The 21,971-nt window shown below is 49.0% G+C and overlaps 1 protein-coding gene across 35 annotated transcripts in view; it reads right to left on the bottom strand.

The window, feature by feature from the left end:
* The window catches only part of NRXN2 (neurexin 2), a 346,059-nt gene that overhangs the window by 198,748 nt on the left and 125,340 nt on the right, over nt 1-21,971 (bottom strand). The window contains exon 1 of one of the 35 annotated variants that reach the window (XM_028709992.2): nt 5,278-5,483. The exons of the other annotated variants lie outside the window; for them this stretch is intronic. The gene's annotated coding sequence lies outside the window, so the exon portion shown is untranslated. Of the gene's footprint in view, nt 1-5,277; nt 5,484-21,971 lie in introns of those variants that run through there. 35 annotated transcript variants of the gene reach the window in all.

The raw sequence follows: 21,971 nt of genomic DNA, 5'->3' as shown, positions 1-21,971 counted from the left end.
GCACAGCCTTCACCAACCTGGTGCTTTCCATATGTTTTGAACTACAATTCCCATCAGTGCTGGCTGGAGTTGTAGCCTAAGACATCTTGAGGGCAACAGGTTGATGAAGGCTGTTCTACTAAGTATGCTAAATACATACTCAGAAAATGAGTGCTGTTCTCAGTATTGCATGACGAACAGCAGAACAGCAGAATTTAGCAATGAACTCCGCATCACATAATTTGCCCCTTCTTGACCCTTTTAATCCCTGTAAGAAAGTGAAAATGAATTTAGCTTTATATATGATGCATAAAGTAGAAATACAGCGGTACCTCTAGTTGCGGACACGATCTGTTCCGGGGTGCCCTTCGCATCCCGAGAAGTCCACAACTAGAGCAGCGCTTCTGCGCAAGCGCGGAGCGCAACAGAACACTTCTGCGCATGTGCAAAGCGTGCAGAACGCTTCTGCACATGCGCGAAGCGGGTAGAACACTTCTGCATGTGCATGAGTGGTTTGCCACGTTCGCAAGCCGAAAAGACGCAACATGAACCTAACGCAACACGAGGTATGACTGTATAGGAAGCAATCTTATACTGAGTTGGACCATTGGTCCATCTAGCTCAGCACTGTCTACACTGACTGGCAGCAGCTCCCCAGGGTTTCAAGTAGGGAACAACTCCCAGTCCTACCTGGAGATGCCAGCACGGATTGAACCTGTGACCTTCAGCATGCAAAGCAAATGCTCTACCTACTGAGCTACAGCCCTTAACCTTTGTAGAGTCTATAAATAGGGGGAGGAAGTTTTGAACTGGGCTGCACATATAACTTGGGAAACAGAAAAAAATATATGCAGGGGCTTAGCATTATGTCTGTAAGATCTACTGTATGTGGCCTGTGTTGAAGAAGCAGGGGTGGTCAAGAGAAGCTGTTGTGCTTACATGGTCTAAATAGCCACTCTGCCTTTGAGCCTACAGACCAGGGTGCTCCTCATTCCCAGATGCAATATCTTTGGTTATGGCTCTTTTGTGGAGAGAGGGAGGATCTTGGTATATTCCCAGAGGCACTCTCCTCTTTAAAGTAGGGCTCCGACACCCTGTTAAATGCCCCTTTGTCTCTATCCCACAACTGCCTTGAGTTCTTTGTGGTGGGGTGGCCCTTCAGAAGCCCCTTCCAATAAAAAAGGCCCCTGAACAGAGGGGTCCTGCCAGTCCCTTTGGTGCATCAGAAGAGGAAACAGCTCCCTGCCCTTCCCTTCCCTTCTCTCCTCCCCAATAGAGGAGCTTCAAAACTGCTGGGTCAGGGGGGCTGTCCTGGCGTGAGATAAACTGTCCCCAGGTCCGTTCCAGGCTGGAGTTGGGGATGCTATTAATTTGCTGCTAACCCGAGGCGGCAGCCCTTACTCCGGCTGGCTCCCAACTCGCTACCGTAAGCACTTTTCTCTTCCCCAGCTCAGTGACCTTGGGTTGCAGCCATCCCTCTAAATCCCATCCGCGCCCCAAATGCTGACCTTCCTGGCTCAATTCAAAAGACACAGACACACAAACCCCAGGACAGGCTGCAGGAGGAGGAGGAGGAGGAGGGAAGCAACAGACAGGAGGAAAAAACAAGATGGGCTGGGGAGGAAGACAGCAGAAGCAGTGGAGCTGGGTGTGTAAAAATGAATGGCCTAATGACTGGTTTAAAGGGACAACCCGAGATCTCCCACAATGAGGGGCTGGGGGCATGCAGCTTTATTTGTTTTTGTTTCTTTGTTTACTTACTTTACTTACTTATGAAGATTGAAGTTTTTTTGTGACACAAAACAAACAAATAAGCAAGGAAAGGTATATATAGTGTCTCCTCTTTCAATTCATAGAGTCTTTTTCACAGTTCGTGTACATTTGGTACAGTATGAGACACTATTGGGGGATTGCACCTCCCACACAAGCTCTGCTCCATTGCAAAGCACCTCGATTTGTGAGGCTAACCTCTCTGATCCTATACTATGCAGGATTTGTACCCTCTGAAAGTATTTGCTATGGGTGTTGTTTGTACAGGTAAGTTGGACATTAAGGAAAGAGAAGATTGCAGAAGAAATCTGGAAGGCACGGAGAAGGCCAAGGTGAGGTCTACTTGGAAGTAAACACCATAGAAAAAGACAGTGCCTCTGAACATATGCAGAATACAATCTGTCTCCACAGTTCCACAATGAGGGTGATGCATGCAGGCTTTAGCCCTGGGGTCTCTTGCTATGAAATGAAACTTTGCCAAAATCTTAATTTTAGCTCAGAGCCAGATGTGGCATTATTTGTATTGACTTGGGAGTCATCCCACTTGTGCCATGCCTAGAAAGCATGGGTCAGAGCAGATTTCCCCTTGCCCTGCTCCTTTCCAAGGGAAAACCTGCTCTTCAGCAAAACAAAATGGTAATCTGGGGTAAACCTGAATTGTCCGATTAAGCGCCAAAGAATGGTGTGTTTTTTAAGGTGGGAAGCAGAATTAGTGGGACAAGAAGAAGTGAGGATAAGTCCTTATTGAGTAGCCTGGTTTGTAGCCTCTTACATCCCAATAATTCAGATTGGGAAGTGGGTGTGTCACAGCAATGTGAAAGAGATCCTTCCATCTACCAAGCAGGAAAGGAGCAAGGAAGGCAGAACCTGGGTCTGTCAGTAAATTAATATTCATAGATTCAAAGATGGGTTTATTGGGGGAAGTCTGAGCAGCCTTGGAGCTATGGGGGGCGATTTTAACTTTTTCTCTTCCTGTCGTCATTGCTCGGACAAAAGAATTCCTCTCTGAGGTTGCTACTTGCTTTTCAAGACAAGCGTCTGCAGGTGACAGAGGGAGCTTCTTTTGAAACTCAAGTAACAGCTTCAGAGAGGATTTGGGAGGGGAAGGGATGATCTCCAAAGTGAGCCCCACCTGCTGCCAACATTAACATCATTTCTGCAACATATGAAGATGTTCTCTTAGGCATTAAAGGGAATATGACAATAAAAAAATTTACTTCTGTTTTTGTATTCTATTTATTGGGGTGGGGGAGTGGTATTTGTTGCTGTTTATGTGTTCTACCTGCCTGCCTGGGACATCCCTTTCAATGCCCCACAAGAGAGGGGAAGAGGACAAAGGGCTAGGGAGGAGCAGGTGTCAACTTTCTGAGAGAACATAAAATGGTCCATTGCCCTTTGACATATACAGTAGTAATTAATTCTCAAGTCATTAGTTTGGAATAAGGGTAGCATTCAGGACTTACTCTGATCCAAGGTTCATGAACTATGTGACATAATGATCACGAGGGTGCCTCTGAGCATCCTCTCCCTCAGTGAATAACTACAGTTCATCCATCCACATACATCTGGGGAATTTCCACAGGTAAGATCTTAAGAGGTTGGGGGGTGTTTTTAAAAGGCAGCCCTGCTGTAAAAAGGGGAAATAAAGGATCCATAGGTGCCTGTTGATTATCTGGCTAACCTCTAAAGATGTGCTCCCTGCCTCAAACCCTGGAGAGCCATTGCCAATCAGTGAGGGCAATACTGGGCTGAATGGACCAGTGGCTTGGCTCTTGGTATACAGGACAGCTTCCTATTATCCAAGCACAGGCCAAATGTCCCCTCTCTCTCTTTCTCTCTTCCTGACACGGATGCCTGGCAGCTCCAAACACGTTTCCTGCTCTGAGCTTCATGCTTTTACCGTAAGAATATGTTTTTGTCTCTGCAGAGCAATGCAAACTGTCTCTGGCCCAGGCACGAGTCTTGTACCTCAAGGCGGACGTGTGGAGCAGAACATTTTAAATGGAACAAATTTGCTGTTTCTCTCTCCCTCTCCTCGGTGCCTGCAGCAGTGAATGAGCAAAATATTCAGCCCAGCCATCAATTCCCCCCTCTTCTTCCCTGCTTTCCTCCAACCAGCCCTGCGAGCAAGAAAGCCGCTCCACCAGAGCAAGAAGAACTGTCCTCAAGTTGGCTGGGGAGTTCACAAGACGGTCTCTCCACACCTACTGGCAGGTCTGTGCAGCAGAGCCCTGTCCAATACAGGCTCTCTGGGGCCTGAACTGACCTCCTGCAACTCCCGGCAGCCCCACCACCCACCCAGTGCACAGGCAAGCCCAGCTAGGGTGGTGGGCACTCAGGCTCTGCTGGCAGCCCCAGGCAAAGGGCTGCCTGCCTCCAGGTTCCCCCTTTGCCTCTGGGCATCGCTTTGGAGGAAAAGGCCTTCCCTTAATTATTCATTGCAACATTATGAGATCATCCTTATTCAACTATTCCAGTACAATTTACAAAATAACAACAACAACAATAATGCAATATTATTAAGCAAGAAACACACTTAAACAAGACTACAGTACCAGTAAGAACAGCAATAGGAAAAGTCACAAGGGCTTTTCAAAACCACCATTTAAAAATGCTGAGATATTCAAAAGGCCTGGGGGAAAGCTTGATTTCTAAAGGGATAGCAGAGCAGGCATGGGGTGGGCTTTGCTTGGCACCAAGGAAAGCACAGATAGAGGACCTCTAATCAAGTCAAGAAGAGGAAAAGGAGATGCAGGGAACTTCTGCCAGGTACAACCAAGTCAAGTGGATCTTGAAACCAGACCACCTAATGATGCTAATAGCCACACACACACCACCATTAAGTTAAAACAAAAAACACACACCCTGCAATTAAAGAAATCCATACAGTTGACATGACCCCAGAGCCTAGCAGTGACCAGGCGTGAGTCCAGAAAGCTACACGTCTGCCACTGAAGGAGCCAGACCGAGCTCCTGACTCTGAGCCTGATGTGGTTTGTTGGGCAGGTGCCACCAAGCCCTGAGGCTAGCAGGTACGCAGGCAGGATGCCAGAGTGGCAGGGTTTGGAGAACCAGAGCCGGGACCACCGTCATGGGTGCCTCCTTCCTCTGAGACTCAGAAGGGAAGAAGCCTGCCAAACTACATGGGTTGGAGCTACTGAACTCAATAGAACCTACTTTTGGATAAAGCACGCACAACTGAAGTCAGATAGGTTGGCTTGTGCCCACACGACTGACCCCCTAACGTCAAGCAGGATGATTTAGGGTGTCATGAAAGGGCAGCAAATTGCTAATTTAATGTATATTTATTGCTGGAGGGGAAGATTGTGGGATTTTCTGCCTCAGGTACCAAAATGTCCTTGCCTGATGGCAGTGGGAAGAGACCATTTATTGTTCTTACCTCAGGCAGCAAAATATCTTGGGATGGCCCTGATTACCCGTTGGATTGTTTGACCTTAAAACAATGCCCACAGAAGACACCCCCTGGTGTGAAATGTCCCCACAATATTTCTTCCGTGTTTCTCTCACCATTTTCAATAACCCCATCAGGCCATCTGCTCCACAACTGAGATTAGCAAGAGCTTGATGGTATGACAAAACATCCATGAAAGTGTTGGGTGCTCACACCCCACCTTTGGGTGCATAGAGCAGTTTCTGCCTTATGCAGACCATGGGGTAGAAGTGTGTAGAATCCTCTGCGGATCCCCTCCAAAACAACTGTGACAGCCGCTCCTGAATCCATTTTGAAATTGACAGTTGCCTCACATATAGCTGCTCTCTGGGGAAGGTCAGAGTCTTTTACAAAACATGAAGTCTAAGGAAAAAAACTGGCTGAATTGGCTATCTAATGCTGTGGTCACTTTTTGCACCTTCAGGGCATGACATGCAACAGCAAAATGCCCTGGGTTTTTCTTTCTTTTTCTTCTTTTAAATAGCCCTTGCATTGGGTCCCCCCAGGTGGTCAAATTCTTCAGATGCCATAAATGTTCCCAGGTCTTCTGCAGGCAGTTTGACAGAGTAGCTGCTTCAGAAATAGCTGTCCTGACCTCTCCTTCCGTGCTGCTCTTGCAGACACAGGAGGACTGAACTTCCCCTTTCCAAAATGGCTGCTGCAACAGCTTCTGGGGTTTTGCGCAGTAGAGGTTGCATTTTCTAAGTCCAAAGTTGTCCCTGTTCAGGGTTTTGATCAGTTCAGGTGGCTTTGTATCATCTCTGTAGCACTGCAGTTAAAGTCACCTGTTAGCGTCATTCCCCCCAAAAGCCCCTGGTCGAGAATTACAAGCACCCATCTACTCCTAAAGTAATTCTCCCGGTTTTTATCAGCAGCCTCACAGTATACAGCCTGTTCACTCAAGGCGCTAGCAGATGACTGAACAATTTCTCCAGGCTTCTGAGTACTTTGACAGAAGCAGCCCCGCTCACAAGAAACCACGTTCCTCTTGGGGATGAAACAGGCATCATCCTTCGCAAGGAGAGTTTCATGCTTGCCCTTCTGGTCCTCTTCAGCAAAGGCCAGGCTGGATTTACCTGCTGGGTTGTTTTCCTTCTTCCTTGTGCTGCATTTTTTGTTGTTGTTTTTTGTGGCCAGGTGAAAGCAAGCAAACTTTTATTTTCTCTGGCACATGCTTAGAGTACTGAAAATGCTTGGCAGCCTAGGAATTTACCTCCACAAGGTCTATCTGGGGATCTCTCACCCAATTCCACAGCTGTGCAGGAATTCAAAGGATGAAGAACAAGTGGCACTCCTGGCAAGTGGGCTGAGAATGGGCATTTAGTGGCCACACTATGGGAAACAGACCACACACAGCCTCATAACTGCCTCTGCTGAGGGGTTAGGAACAGGAGAAAGTCCAAGTGGTGAAAAAAGGCAGATCAGCTATGAGGAGAGAAAGGGAGCAACCAAACTGGGAGCAAACTGACAAGGGGGAATGTATGGCCGCCAAATTCTTAAAAAGCAGCTGTTTTCCTGCAAGGTCAACAAGCACAGGAGAGGAAATGGCGTCCTCGCCAAAGGCCCACCAGGTATGCTCTTCCCCTCACTCGCACCACAGCACTGCCAACAAAATGGGGAGAGAAGCAGGCCATCTTGACTAGCAGCCCATTTAACTAGGCCAGCAGAAAGGCAAGCAACCGAACCACTTGAGGAAGGGTTAACTGGCTTGCGGAGATGGACCCGGGGCAACAAAGAGGGCCGAACCATTAGGCCTAAGGTCCAAGATGTGTGCAGAGTGGGAGGGCAGGACTGCTACAAAATGGCGCTCCTGACCAGCTGGTCTGTTGGCAGGACGTGCCAACGCTGTCTCACTCCCGCTGAGGAAAAGCAGAGGGGGAAATAACGCTGGCCAAAGAACCATGGGGGGGGGGGGCGTTCATCTTCCCCTCCAGTGCCCAATACATACATACACACGGAGGAAAGAGAGAAGGCACTGAGGAGGAAAAACTGAAGGAGAAACCACAAAGAAGAAAGAGCGGGAAAGCACAGAAGACACTCGAAAACTTCCCAGTACTTGGGAAGAAACGAATTAACCAGGAAGGAGAAGGAAGCAAACACCCCAAAGGCCACACCCTCAAGCCTGAGGCAAAATATGGAAACAAAAAGCAGCCAGGGAGAGAAGACTCAGAGGAATGTCTTCAGGACTGATCCAGCAAACAGTGCAGAGTTGATATTTCCCTACTAGACTTCCCCACCCGCTTTCTTGAAGGATGTGGACACTTCTAGCAGCTTCCCCTCAGGTGCATTAAGGAGGCAGCCGCTAATCTTTGGCACCCCCCCCCCGCAAAAGCCTGATGCCAGGTAATCTTAAGGGCCACTGGACAAAGGTGTCCAAGCCTCTTCCCAGGGAAAGTCTGCCAAGCTCCCTCTCTTCCCGCTTCTTCCTTCAGGCATTTTCTGATAGTGTTTTGTTTTTGTTTTTTTAACTGTCTTTTATGGCCGGCTCCTTTGGTTTCCAACAACCCGCTGTGTTTTGGTCTTTGATTTGATTTATTTTTAATCTGCATTGTATCATTGTGATACTGGCGATTCCTCCCCCCCCCCCCTTTGTAAGCTGCTTCAGGGAGTAATTATTCTTAAAAGCAGGTCATAAAGAATGAAAGCTAAAATAAACACACAGAGGCAACATCCCATTCATAATTCTCCACATGCACTTTGAGTGGGTCTAGGTTTGGGGGATGACACATCCACAGTCTTCCAGAGAGAAGCCATGAGTCTCACGGGGCTGACTCATCCAGTGCTGGGGTGTGTGTGTGTGTGTGTTTCTTGGAGTGGGAGCTAAGAGGGTCACCTGGACTTGATCTGCTAAAGGGCCCTTATTTAAGGAAAGAAATATACATATATATTTTTCTATCTGTAACAGAGGGGAGGGAGGAAATGGTATGGGAGGATGCCATACCTAGCTAATCTTGAAATACCAAAACAATGAAGGGCTTTCACTTTGGCCTGTTGTCAGGCCCTCCCTTCACCAGTATTACACAGACATTCAAGCCAGGTTTTTCCAGCCTATCCTATATAAGTTCCCTGGGCATTCAGAACAACACTACATCTCCCTATTACAACAGGACGAAAGCCCAGAAGTCACATATTTAGTTGCCAGATTTTGTGCTGCCATGATAGATATTCGTCGAAGGATGATCTATGCTACAAATCAGTCCTAAATTGAAGGCCCATATTGTTAGATCCGCACTTCTGAAGCCCCACCCCATATAGCTGTTTTTAACTGATCTCTTTTAATTTCACTTATCAGTTTTTACTCATCCATTACCTATGTTTAATCAAGTATTCTGTGTATATGTTTTAATCTACGTTTGGTTCTTGCTCCCATTTTAATAACCATCCGCTTGGAGATACTGTTATGCTGTTTATTTAGATGTTTTGCTTATGCTGGTCTGTGACCGTAATAAAGTAAATTCAATTCGGTATGGGAGGGGGGAACATAGAGCCAGTGACCTCCAGACACAACTGCTTATTTACAATTATCAAAATTCTGTTTTCGACAGGAATTCCCCTAGGCAGGAAAGCAGGAGGTCCCTTTCAAATCCTGTCGCTTTAACCGCATGTTCCAGGTCTGCAAGGTGTAATCGAAGGTGATGCTTGCAAGCGAAAAGTTCTCGTGCATGTACTAGACAGATCTTGTTTCCATTATCACCTGCCTCAGGTGTGGCCTCCTTTCGGTGCCACAACTTCGCAAAACATTTGAGTACTTCTGAACATGAGCAGAGTGCCGCTCGCTCTCATCTGGGATGGGGGAGCAGGGCTTCTATCATGTCCACATAGCTCAGTAGCCAAGCACTTGCTTTGCAGGCAGAGAAGGTCCTGGGTTCAAATGCTGGCATCTTCAAAAAGTCAGGGAGCAGGTGGCAGGGAAGACCCTTCTTTCTAACTGAAACCCTGTTAGGACAGGCATTACTGGGCTCAGATGGACAAACAGTCTGAGTAAGCCTGAGGAAGGGACCGTAGCTCAGCGGGCAGAGCACCTGCTTTGCATGCATTACTTATCTTAATAATTTATATACTACTTAGTACCACAGTTTCTAAGCAGTGTACAAGAGGATTGCAGTATATATATCACAAAACCCATTAAAATGAACTGTAAAATCAGAAGAGCTCGCTTAAAATGCCTGTTGAAATAAAAAAAAATCTGGAGATTCAGAGGGTGGGGGGACTGCCTTATCTCAGCTGGGAGGGAGTTCCACAGAATTGGCCCACGATACTGGTGGATAGGACCCACCTGCCTGAGTCATGGGGAACCACTAATATAGAGAGTACTCAAAGATGTCAGTGAGCCAGAAGGGATTGTATAAAAGTATCAGGTATGCCTTAAGCATGGGTCAGCAAACTAAAGCCCTGGGGCTGAATCTGGCCCAATTGCCTTCTGGATCCAGCCCACGGACAGTCCGGGAATTGCCACGTGGATCTGATTCTGATCATTCAGGCTGCGCCATTCCCCCCCCCAACCCAGTGGCGCCTCCTCCCTCCCTCCTCCTGGCTTCTCCCCGCCCTGCCTAGAGGAGGAAGGGGGCTGGGCTTTGCTGGTGCCAGCCCCTTTCCAGAGCCCTTTCGCATGCTGCTCATTGTCCCGCCACCCCCACCACCAGCCCCTGCCACTCGCAAGACACAGGAGATTTGCTGACCCCTGTCTTAAAGTATCAGGATGCAGAGAGGCTTGTAATTTAACTCAGTCCAGGTAATGGTTCCTCTCCAGTCCTGGTGGTGAGTGAGGCAAACGTCTACCTTGAAATGATGTGAAATAACCTGGATTGGATCTGAGTGTCGTACTCAGGACTGGAGGGGTTTCAGTGGTGAGAGAAAGGGAAAGGAGTAAGGTAAGACCCCCATAAACCTCTGAGGGTATTTACAGCGGCTGGCCTGCAGTATTAGGTTGCTATTGTGATATAAGTTTATTTTGTACTGATTTATATTTTAAATGCTTGTATCTTGTGTTGTGTGTGTGTGTTTTACTTATTTATTAAACGTGCATCCCATACCTCCCCCAAAGGAGCCCAGGGCAGCCAACAAGTGATAAAACGATGAAAAAACATCTTCAAAACAATTCCCACACAGATGCAGATTGGGAAAGATCTCCAGTTAAAAGGCTTGTTGAAAGAGGAAAGTCTTCAGTAGGTGCCAGAAAGCCAACAGAGATGGCACCTGTCTAATGTTCAAACAATATTCAATTTGTCACAAGGCTCTCTCTGTATTTCTGTTCTGGCTGCTTTCCAGAACAGACAACTGCCCCCTTAAATTCCCCACCACAAAATTTCTTGCAATAAGCTCAAAGCCGTGCCTGGCCCCCCACCCTCCAAGCTTCCTTAACCCTCTGAAGGCACTAAAAGCTGTCAGGCTAGAGGCAGCTTCTAGGAGCTTATAAGGAAAGGATTTCTTCACAGAATCCCCCTGGACTCTGTTCCTTACCACCACAAGCTGCAGCCCACCCAGACTGCAGGCACACTATTCTCTTCCCCATTTCCCAGGCACTATTGGGTTATTTTGCAAAAATGACCTATTTAACACACATTTACATGTTTATATGCCAATGTTTCGAATACTATACTGTACCTTAAACTCTCTGTTTTGTTAATCACAGCTACATGTCCTGTATTATTTTAGTAATTAACCAAATCCTAAAAGGGGCTGCAGAGGAAGCTTGCTATGTGAAGTGCTGTTTGGTGCTTTTACAACCATCTATTTTTTATTTTTTTTTAAAAAAAAAAAAGCACAAGGAAAGGCAGAAGAGTGATAATTTGCCTCCCTGCTCCCTTGAAGAGGGAATGGGGGCATCCTTGCATATTTTTAGTCCAGAGAGTTGGCAATGTCAGGTCAACTTCCCCTTGAAAAATGCAAGCCAAGTGAAGGCTCTGTTTGAGAGAGAATGTCTATGTTTCTTGTGGGGCAGGGGGCAATCTTTATCACAATCCTTACAAATGCTATCTTTTTTTCCTATTCTGCTCAAAGTGGCAAACACACACACACACAAATGCACACTCCCATCTGGGTCTGCCAGAGACAATGTGCCAGGCCTTGGGGCACCCTCTGCCTTCTGTCCCCCCATCACCCCTGAGGCCATCGCAAGCTGACACAGCCACCTCCATGATCAACATTGCCTAGCCTCTGGCATTCTGCCTCCCCACCCCATTACACTGTCCTTCAGTCTTCGGTTCCGGGGACGGACGGACAGGACATGTTGCTAGCTGGAGGGGGCGGGGGGCTGATGAAGTTGCGAGAAGTGCAGAGAAATACCATACTGGCTGTGGCACAATCAGGGCCAGAGGACAGGCATAGCACACAAATGGCAGGGAGGGGGCCCTTTAGAGAAAAGGCAAGCAAGAGGCAACATGATAGAGGTTTACAAAATTATGCACGGCATTTAGAAAGCAGAGAGAGAGGTTTTCCTCTCTTGTAACGCTAGAACACATGGACACCCCATGAAGCTGAATGAGTGAAGGCAGATTAAAGAAAGTACTTCTTCAGGCAGCACATAGTTCAACTATGGAACTCACTCTCACAGGAAGAAGCAATGGCCACCAACGCAGATGGCTTTTAAAGAGGATTGGACCAATTCATAAAGGAGAGGGCTATCAGTGGATACCAGCCATGATGGCTTATGCTCTGCCTCCACTACTGGAGGCAGCAATGCTTCTGAATCCCAGTATCTGGAAACCACAGGAGGAGAAAGGGCTCTTGTGTTTGGGTGCTGCTTGTAGGCTTCCTATTGGGGCATCTGGCCAGCGACGGAGAGAACAAGATGCTAGACTAGATCCGTGGGACTGATCCAGCAGCAGCAGGCAGGCTCTCAGGATGAGGGCTATACTCTGCATATGCTTGGCAGTTCTTCTAATGCCTTGCATGTTGTAGAGCTGAGAGCCCCCCTCAGAGACCTTTTTGGCTCAAGCTGACGGAGTTGTTCTAGCCCCCAAACTCCCTACATTATCAGAATTCGGCAGAGTCAAGATGGGAGCTGTAGTCCAAAACATCAGGCAGGCACCACTTTGGGGAAGGCTGATCTACATCTGCTTTTTAGTTTTATTTATTTTAAAAGAGAAGAACTCAGATATGAAATTGCACTAGTAGTTCATGCTTTTCCGTAAACAAGAATTCATATTCTTCATCCCACCATATTCCAGCGGGTATATAAGACTTATTTATCCATCTTCCCTGTCCAACATGTAAATATTCCTTGTGAAAGGGGCCCAAGAGACTCTATCCAGCAGCTCTTGAATTTCAGAGTACACACCACTTGAAGCCTTAGGTGGAATAAAGATGCATCCTGTGATAACTGGAAGCTTGCCACTTCAATCATAAGTGCTGGTGAGTTTTGCTTTGCTTTTTTTTCTTTAAGTGACTACTGTATTCAGAACCATTTTGGATTTGCAGAAAGACTGGCTCACATGCAGGCAGGGCTCTTTGCATCAAACAAGTGCAACGCTCTTTCCTCCTCCCTCTGGTCGCCCACAATTAAGTTGTTTGGGTTATGGGATGGGGTGTTGCAAACGTGGGTGCTCCTCAGGCAAGTGAAGGGAGGCCCCCTGCTCCTCTGCCACCCCCGGCACTTCGCCCACTGTTGCTCAGGCTTCCTTGCCAACCCTATCATTCCCACACACCCCCATGTCAATCACAGCATGGCAGGTTCCATGAAGCCACCCACTTCTGTCATTGTGTCCCACTGCTGCTGCTGCGTGGGAACTCGAGGTGGGGGTGTTGCAGCACAACTCCCTGCTGGATCCTAACAAGGGAGGGGGGCTGGTGAGCGACTTGGCTGATCTGGAATGTGGGTGCTTGCCTGCTCTGGATGGGGTTGCATCTCCCCTCAGGAATCAAGTCCCTGCAGTTTGAGAATGTTGGGGGGGGGGCGAAGCAGCTTCCTGCAGCTTCAGGCTGGTATAGTAATGCCAGCCACTCCTGACCACAGTGATCCTTGCTCTGGGAACCTCTAGATTAGACTACTGTGATGTGCTGTAAGTGGTGCTTCCCTTGAAGACTGTCTGCAAATTTCCTGCAATTCAGAGCAAATGGGACCAGCAAGAAAACACTGCCGTGTGGGTAGCTTCCTGTTCAAGACTTCAGTCACTCCATCCCTCTCCCTCAACAGTCAGTCTGCACTGCCACCCTGGATGCTTGGCAGTGATGAGGGTGGAACAGAGAGGAAGAGATGGGGGGAAGATTGCCAAAGCCAAGAAGGGCACCCTGGGTGAAAGGGCAAAGGCTATTCATGCTCTGGCCTGCCTCCTTGCACTTTCTGGAGCAGCCTCCTTTACTCCTGCTCACAGTCTCACTCCCCATTCCGCCCCCACTTGGGATCCCAGGCCCAACTCAGCTCGGGGGCAGCCCAGGGGCTGCTTTCCTCCTGAGCTGGTTCCCTTCCCTTGAAAGGCTCCCAGCCAGCCTCATCCATTTTCGAAAAGCCGGCTTTCCTCTTAAAAGCTGCCTTTCAAAAATAGCCCTTTGAAAACATCCCAGCTACCCCGCCCCCCAAATCTCTGTCAACCAACAGGAGCTGGTTTTTTCCAAGTCGGGGAACAGAACAGAGCCACATCTCTCTCTGAAGAAAAGGCTTCTCCCCTCCTGGGCTGCAAGCGGGTCTCCAGGCATAGAAATCATAGAATTGTAGGGTTGGAAGGAACCCCAAGGAACACCTAGTCCAACCCCTTTGCAATGTAGGAATCCTAGGTCTACCAGAGGGTCTGAGCTGAGCTAAGGGGAGAGGAAGGCAGTTTGCTTGAGGCCCTTCCCTCCCCAGAAACCCAGCTGCTTTTTAAAAAGACTCAGAAAGGTGTAGGGAGGAGGTGGTTAAGGACCAAGGAGAGCTGGAGAGCAGAGCAGCTGCTTGGCTTGCAGAAGGCCCCAGGTTCAATCCCTGGCAGCATCTCCAGGTAGGGACGGCTATCGGGGTTGGTGTAGCACTCAAGAGTAATGGACCTGGGCCATATCTGCACTCAGCATTTGCAGCAGTATCATCCCACTTTGAGCTTCCCCAAAAGAAGGCTGGGAAGTATAGTTGGTTCAGGGTGCTGAGAGCTGTTAAGAGACCCCCTATTCCCCTCCGATACCTACAATTCCAAGAGTTCCCTGAGAACAGAGGTTGACTACTCTGAGAATTGCAGCTCTGGGAGGGGAATAGGGAGCTTCAGAACTAACAGCTCTCAGCAACCTCACAAACTACACTTCCCAATATCCTTTGAGGGAAGTCATGTCTGCTTATGAAGTGCTATGATACGGCTGCAAATGCAGAGTGCAGATGAGGCCAGGGAGACCTCAGTTAGCACCGCTGTGCAGCCATGAGGCTTACGAGGTATGCCGTGCAGGGTTGTTTTTTGAAAACAAGAATCTTTACTCCAACCTTCCTTAAGCAGCTCAGAGTGACATCACCTGTAGTTCCCATTATGGTGGGGAAGGGGGAGAAAAGGCAAATATGGATTTATTTATTTTTTAAGTCTTAAAAAGGTGTAATGAGTACAGAATGCGAACACATCCCTTGCACCAGCTCTTGCACCGACAAGCCTCCTTGCACACTCAGAGTCACATCCATGGCCCCCCTTCACAGCTCCAGAGCCCACCCAAGCAGTGAGCAGCCCTCATACAGGCAGTTGGATCAGCTCAACACCTGCACCCATCGCTTGCTTGCAGGAACGCCCCCCCCTCCTCTGTGCCATGAGCGTTCACAACTGCCAGCATGGGAGGGGCCCGTCCTTCGCCCCCGCAGAACGAGGCCGTGACTGAGCCAAAAGCGTCCTGTGTTGGCGGCGGCAGGCCACAGCGCCGACTCTGAAGCCGCCCCTCCAGCGCACAGCCAGCTTCAGTCATTAGCTCATCAACTCAAGACTTCGGGACAATTAATCCTATTCCCCTTCCCTTGGGACGCAGCACGCCAACATCCCAGTGCACGGTCGGCATAGCAACCAAGCCAGCAGCCTGATCCAGGGATGTTTATGTCCTCTTGCTGCAATGGAGGAGGGGGATGGATGGGGAGGGGCTGCTGCTGCTGCTGCTGCAAGGGATGAAAGGCAAACAGGTAGATGCTGAATAAGAGGCTCAGGCGGGCTCTTTATAGTCTGCTTGTTCTCCTCGGAAGGGCTGCTCACCAAGGCACTGCAGACGATTCGGGCCCTGCCAGTAAACTGGGAATCCCCAACACACCTGCTGTCCTCCTCCTCCTCCCCCCCCCCCTCACACAAACACACCCTTCCAGGCAAATAAGCATCACAAATGGCACCTTGAGCTTACATCACAGACACTGCCCAAACTCTTCCTTGGGTACCAAGGAAGACAATGTAGGACTATCATACAGCTCTGGGGTCTTCTCCCACCTGAGTCCACAGGCCAGGCATCCACAGCCACAAACAGCCCAGAGCACATTCGGGAAAAGGATTTGGCAGCCTGAGAATGACAGTGCCCATTAAAAGAAAATAAAGATGCTAGCCCTCAGGGCTGCTAAGGCAAGTGTTCCAACAAAAGCACAGTTATGCATAGTGCCTGGCAATTTCAGAGTGGGACTGAGTGCTGCGGTCAAAGAAGGGCTTCAGTCCCCCCACCACCACACATGTCCTCTGCAGCAAAGCACACAAATGCATGCTGGAATAGCTCAGTTGGCAGAGCATGGGACTCTTAATCTCATGGTTGTGGGTTCGAACCCCACATTGGGCAAGTTTCTTGGATTGCAGAGGGTTGGACTGCATGACCCTCGCGGTCCCTTCCAACTCTACGATTCTACGATTCCTGTGATTCTATGCAAATGTGCCCAATCACACAGCAGGGCTCCTCTTGCCAGGTATCCTCTTTACCACAGCTGATCCCTGCTGTGCTGGAGTACAGGACACTTTGGCCTGCAGTCTCCTGCATTCTTAACTGGACCACCTGCCAGCAGAAAGGGCATGTGCCCCCTCCTGACTCAGAGAAGGGCCATAGCTAAGTGGTGGAGCATCCCCTCTGCATGCAGAAGGCCCCAGGTTCAAGCCCCAGTCTCCTGCCAAATCCCTGGGATTTAAAAGAGGGACGACTCCATGCAATCAATGAAAAAAGGCCTGCGTCTTCTAAAACAAAACTAGGGAGAGGCTACTGCTCAGTGGTACGATACGATACGATACGATACAATACAATACAATACAATACAATAATCTTTATTGTCATTGTCCCATACAGAACAACGAAATTGAAAAAATCTACATCAGACATTCAAAAACCAACAAGCCTGCTATCCCAGCTATCCCAGCCTGGTTAGCCCCCCTAAAAACTCTGATACCCCATAATTAAATACAATATACTCCCCACAGGACGCGGGTGGCGCTGTGGGTAAAAGCCTCAGCGCCTAGGGCTTGCCGATCGAAAGGTCGGCGGTTCGAATCCCCGCGGCGGGTGCGCTCCCGTCGTTCGGTCCCAGCGCCTGCCAACCTAGCAGTTCGAAAGCACCTTCGGGTGCAAGTAGATAAATAGGGACCGCTTACCAGCGGGAAGGTAAACGCCGTTTCCGTGTGCTGCGCTGGTTCGCCAGATGCAGCTTGTCACGCTGGCCACGTGACCCGGAAGTGTCTCCGGACAGCGCTGGCCCCCGGCCTCTTGAGTGAGATGGGCGCACAACCCCAGAGTCTGTCAAGACTGGCCCGTACGGGCAGGGGTACCTTTACCTTTATACTCCCCACAGAGACTACCTTACACTGCGTTTTAAACCAAACTCGTATTTGTATAGAACTGTTTCTCATGCGGCTAGTCCTAGTCTTTATAACCCTGCGTTGCATGCAAAAGGTCCCAGGTTCAAGGCATAGTACAATGCATGGCTGTTTGTGATAACCATCCTGTCCCCAAGCTGATTTTTAAGGAGGCTACTGGGAGGTCATGACTGGGCTCAACTGGAGGTAGGTGGGTTAAGAGTGATGCTGAGTAAGTCCCTGCTTCAGAAGATTCAGGGCAGATGAAAGGAAGAATTTCTTCATGCAGCACATGGTTAAATTGTGGAACTCACTCCTGCAGGAGTTAGTGATGGCTTTAAAAGAGGACTGGACCAACTCATGGAGAAGGACAAGTTTATTAATGGCTAACAGCCACCATGGGACGCAGGTGGCGCTGTGGGTTAAAGCCTCAGCGCCTAGGACTTGCCAATCGAAAGGTCGGCGGTTCGAATCCCTGCGGCGGGGTGCGCTCCCGTTGTTCGGTCCCAGCGCCTGCCAACCTAGCAGTTCGAAAGCACCTTCGGGTGCAAGTAGATAAATAGGGACCGCTTACCAGCGGGAAGGTAAATGGCGTTCCGTGTGCTGCGCTGGCTCGCCAGATGCAGCTTGTCACACTGGACACGTGACCCGGAAGTGTCTTCGGACAGCGCTGGCCCTCGGCCTCTTGAGTGAGATGGGCGCACAACCCTAGAGTCTGTCAAGACTGGCCCCTACGGGCAGGGGTACCTTTACCTTTTTAACAGCCACCATGGCTGTGCTCTGCTCCTACATAGCCGGAGGCAGTGATGCTTCTGAATGCTGGAGACTGCAGAAATGTCAGACGCCTCATCCAGCCCACCCCATCTCTACTCTGATGGGCAGAAACTCTGCAGAGTAACAAAGAAAGGTCTTCCCTGCCATCTGCTACCTGGGTCTCTAAAAGAAAGCCCCAAAGGAAGCTAAGGGGTGAACTTGGGACCCTCTGCACGCAAAGCAGATGCTCTGCCCCTGATCTAAGGTCTTGCCTAAGAAATGAACTCCTCCAGGTATGAAGGTGGTTCATGCAGATTCCGGAGAGCCAGAAAATGTGAAACCCTGTGCTGAAGGAGTGGCCTCCTTAGGGCTGCACTGAATTCCTCCTAAGGACTTTAAATACACAGAGGGAAAAGTGACCAACAGAGATCTATTGGCCTCATCCTGAACTAAAAACCCCAGAAAGAAGCTGATCTCTGTGATGTGCACCGGCTGACACCAACCCACCTATCCCCTGATAAGAATCAGGCTCAGTGGACAGGCAACACCAGTCACCCCAGGGTTGGCTGGATGATGCCCCCAGGCAGCTCTTTGGCCTTTCCCAGGAAGTGTGGCGGGGTCTTCTACCCTTGCCCAACAGTTCCCCGCTCTCCCATAAAAGCTGCCCTTTCCTTGGTCTCCTCTCCAGAACACCCTGATTAAAATCAATCACAGCCTTTTCTATATTAATGGCATCTTATTTGTATTGAATGCATCATTAATGTTAACGATCCCTGGGAGTCTTCCCCCACCCTCCCTGGACGGAGTGTATTAATTGCTCACTTTGTAATTAAATATTAAGGCTGGGAGTTTTCACGCTTCACACAGCTGGCATGTTTTTTGGGGGGGGCGTGTGCCTGAGTGAGAGACGGGGCTGGCGGGCGTCAGCCTCCCCAAAGATGCGGGGAGAGGCAAGGTGGTTCAGCACGGATGCAAACGCCCCCACGCAATATCGGACACCGCTTCTGCAAGATGCACACACATGCTCAAAATATCTCAGCCAAAGAGGCGGGCCACGGGTAGGCATGTGCCATGAAGAGAGAGGACATCCCTCTCTTTGAAGGGCAATCGCATGGCTGTCCTTTGGCACTGGCCTCTATTGGAAATGGGGGTGCGGTCCAAAGGAGGAGGAGTGGGGGCCTTCTCAAGAGTTAACAGTGCAGAAGGCACACACAGGTCACCTTCTGGCACTTCCAGACAGGGGCTGAATATTTCAGTGTGGTGTAGTGGTTAAGAGCGGTAGTCACGTAATCTGGGTAACCGGGTTCGCGTCTCCGCTCCTCCACATGCAGCTGCTGGGTGACCTTGGGCCAGTCACACTTCTGTGAAGTTTCTCAGCCCCACTCACCTCACAGAGTGTTTGTTGTGGGGGAGGAAGGGAAAGGAGATTGTTAGCCGCTTTGAGACTCCTGAAGGGGAGTGAAAGGCGGGATATCAAATCCAAACTCTTCTTCTTCTTCTTCTTCAAATGGGTTGCTGAAAATGGGCCGTCAGCAGCTGGGTCGGCACATGACATGTGTGTGGTTTTAAAAAACCCACACTGGAACTTTTCAAAAGGGCACATCTGGATTAAATGGGGGGAAGCCAATGACGTCATCATGTGGACACGATGAAAGGCTTAGCATGATCAGCATCCCACAATCACAGTCCTCCTACTAGGGTGAATTCCATTTAAATCACAACAATTTTTCCTAAATTTGCACCTATGCATATGAATGAGCGTGCCCTGTTTTTCTTGCAACGTACAAGCGGCAACCTGTGTGCAAACACATAACAGAGAGGTGGACACTGAGCCCAAGACTTGCGCCGCCACCCCCAGTTCTGAAGGAGAGGCAAAGGGGATGGACACCCGCAAAGTGCCAGGCTCAGAGCCCCAAGACACCTACATGGACACACCTGATGACCGGAGACAATCATAGGGCAGGAGCCTACCTTTGCCAGGTTACATTTATCTAAGGACATCTAACGGACCACTGTATTTTAATATTTTGTTGGAAGCCTCCCAGAGTGGCTGGGGAAACCCAGCCAGAAGGGCGGGGTATAAATAATAAATTGTTATTTTTATTATAAGGACAGAGCCACATACCATCTCAGCAAAGGCATCTATCTTCCCAAGCCCCCGTTTAAAAAAAGGCACAATCCTGACATCTCCAGTTAGGGCTGGGAAAGACCTCTGGGCTGAAACTATGGAGAGTTAGACTAATGGTGCTGTCTCTTGTGCCCCTACCCCCTTCTTTGTGATTCTGCGCACTGCCACATAAATTAATCTGGAGTAACTGGTTTCCCCTCTTCTTGCCTTGCAAAACATTAAGGTGGGTGCTCTTCAACCCAGGTAACCTTTTTCCAGGACCGCCAAATATCCAGGTTAAGAAGCACACCAGAGGCACCCAGAGGTCACAGGCAAACATGCTCAAGGAAGCTGAGTTGCAACACTTCCTGGAAAGCCATGGTCTGCTGTCTCTGCCCAAACTCCCTTCAAATTTGCATTTCTAAAGTAAGCAAGTAAGGCACCAGGCTCCTTCTGGAAGGGTTCGGCCAAGATACGATCACTGAAAATGTCAGTCCTTCCTCTGCATTTGCCCCAGGCCAGATCAGGTGTCTCTTTCTTAGAGAGACCTCCAGCCCATCCTCTAGTCATGCTTCGAAAGTTTCCAATTGCATTTCTCAGAGATGGGCCCTAAAACCTCCCTCTTCTTGACCAGTCATGAGAACAGATGTGCCCTGTGCTTGCTAAACTGGAAGCATTTTACCTGCACGGTTTTTACTGCTGCTGAAGCTGGAAACCAATGCAAGACTATTGAGTAGGTTAAATCATATTTCCAGTCTGTTGTCTGATTTCTTCGTTAAGTGGGATAAGAACGGGGGAAGCCAGTTTAATTCGTAGCTGGACTTAATTAAATGAAGGCTTCATGGCCTATTCCTACATGCTTCAATTTTGCTGCTAAGGGACTTTTAAAACTCTGTACAGCTCACACACATTGGGGCCTGGAGGGATAAGATGCAATTAATATATACTCCCCTACCTATTAAAACCCATCCCACACTCTGTCCTCCCCTTCTTTGTCTGACACTTGTGACCCTAGTTGGTATCCAGTTTCCCTCTGACACCCCCTTTGTCTCTTCAGCCAAACCAATACCAATACCAACACCTCTTCCTCTTCTTCCCTTGAACCAGTCTCACTGCATATGCTGGTTTTCCTCTGTGTTCCCAGATAGACTTTCGAGAATATATTTAGCTCAAAAACCCAATACAGCTCTTTCAAACACAGCCTATCGTTAGCACGCTGGTTATTGATTTCGTTTAACGCCTTTGGTAAATATGCTGATTCCCTTTTTTCTGCTACAACAAAATTGATTCTGGGTCTATCTCCGAGGGCCTTGTTAACCCTTGGGGTGCCAAACGATAGAGTGCACCCAGGTCTCAACATCAAAAGATCCTCCCCAAAAGGGGTGCCAGGACTGCATGTGAGAACAGCAGGTATGCAGGCAACTGCAAACCTTGTTAGCACCCACCACAAGCCCTTCACTCCTCTCCCCTGGCACACTCAGCTGTCTACAGTTCCACTAGAGGCACATAGCAATCTGCACCCAGAGGAGGCCCCAGCAAAAAGATGCACCATACACAGAGACTGTCCCTTGTCTGCAGGGTTGTGGTTGCACTGTTCTGCTGCGAGGGGGAGGGAGAAAGCTGTCCACGGTGTTTGGTGTGCGCATCACACAAAAACGGGAAACGCTATTCTGGGCCACAGAGGGGAAACGCATGAGCCAAAGTTTCATGCTCCTGTGAATGTTTCGAAATCAAGCAACCCAACAGCGAAAAGACAAAATGTTCACCACTCCAGTGAACTGCTCCCTCTTCCTGGACATCCCATGACACACACACAGATTAAGGCTTTTGAAGCAAACAAGGGTCCTTTCCTCGCAGGGCGCTTTTGCAGATAGCAGTTTGCAATTGTACACACCTTCACCCAATCACATCACCTAAAGCAGCAGCTATATCCAAGTGGTCCATACACACAGGTGGGCATTATTCAAATTAGTGTGTAACAGTGCTCTTTTCCCCCTCTCCCCTTACTTAGTGGTTTATACACACACACACACAAAATCTAATGTATCTGTCTTTCTATCTATCGATATATCTAGTTTTTCAGAAGACAGGGGCTAGAAATTGGTGTGTTAACACACCAATAAACAAGGGCACACAGAGTTACTGCTTCCACCTTTAGCCCGTCTAGAAACATGGCACGGGGGAGTGGCACAGCCATGCGAGGCCAGTAGGTCTGCCCCAATCGGAG

Source organism: Podarcis muralis, chromosome 16 (assembly GCF_964188315.1).
Source record: "Podarcis muralis chromosome 16, rPodMur119.hap1.1, whole genome shotgun sequence".
Classification (NCBI taxonomy): Eukaryota; Metazoa; Chordata; class Lepidosauria; order Squamata; family Lacertidae; genus Podarcis; species Podarcis muralis.
Note: the sequence above shows the minus strand (reverse complement) of the source record. Positions and strands in the feature narration are given on the sequence as shown.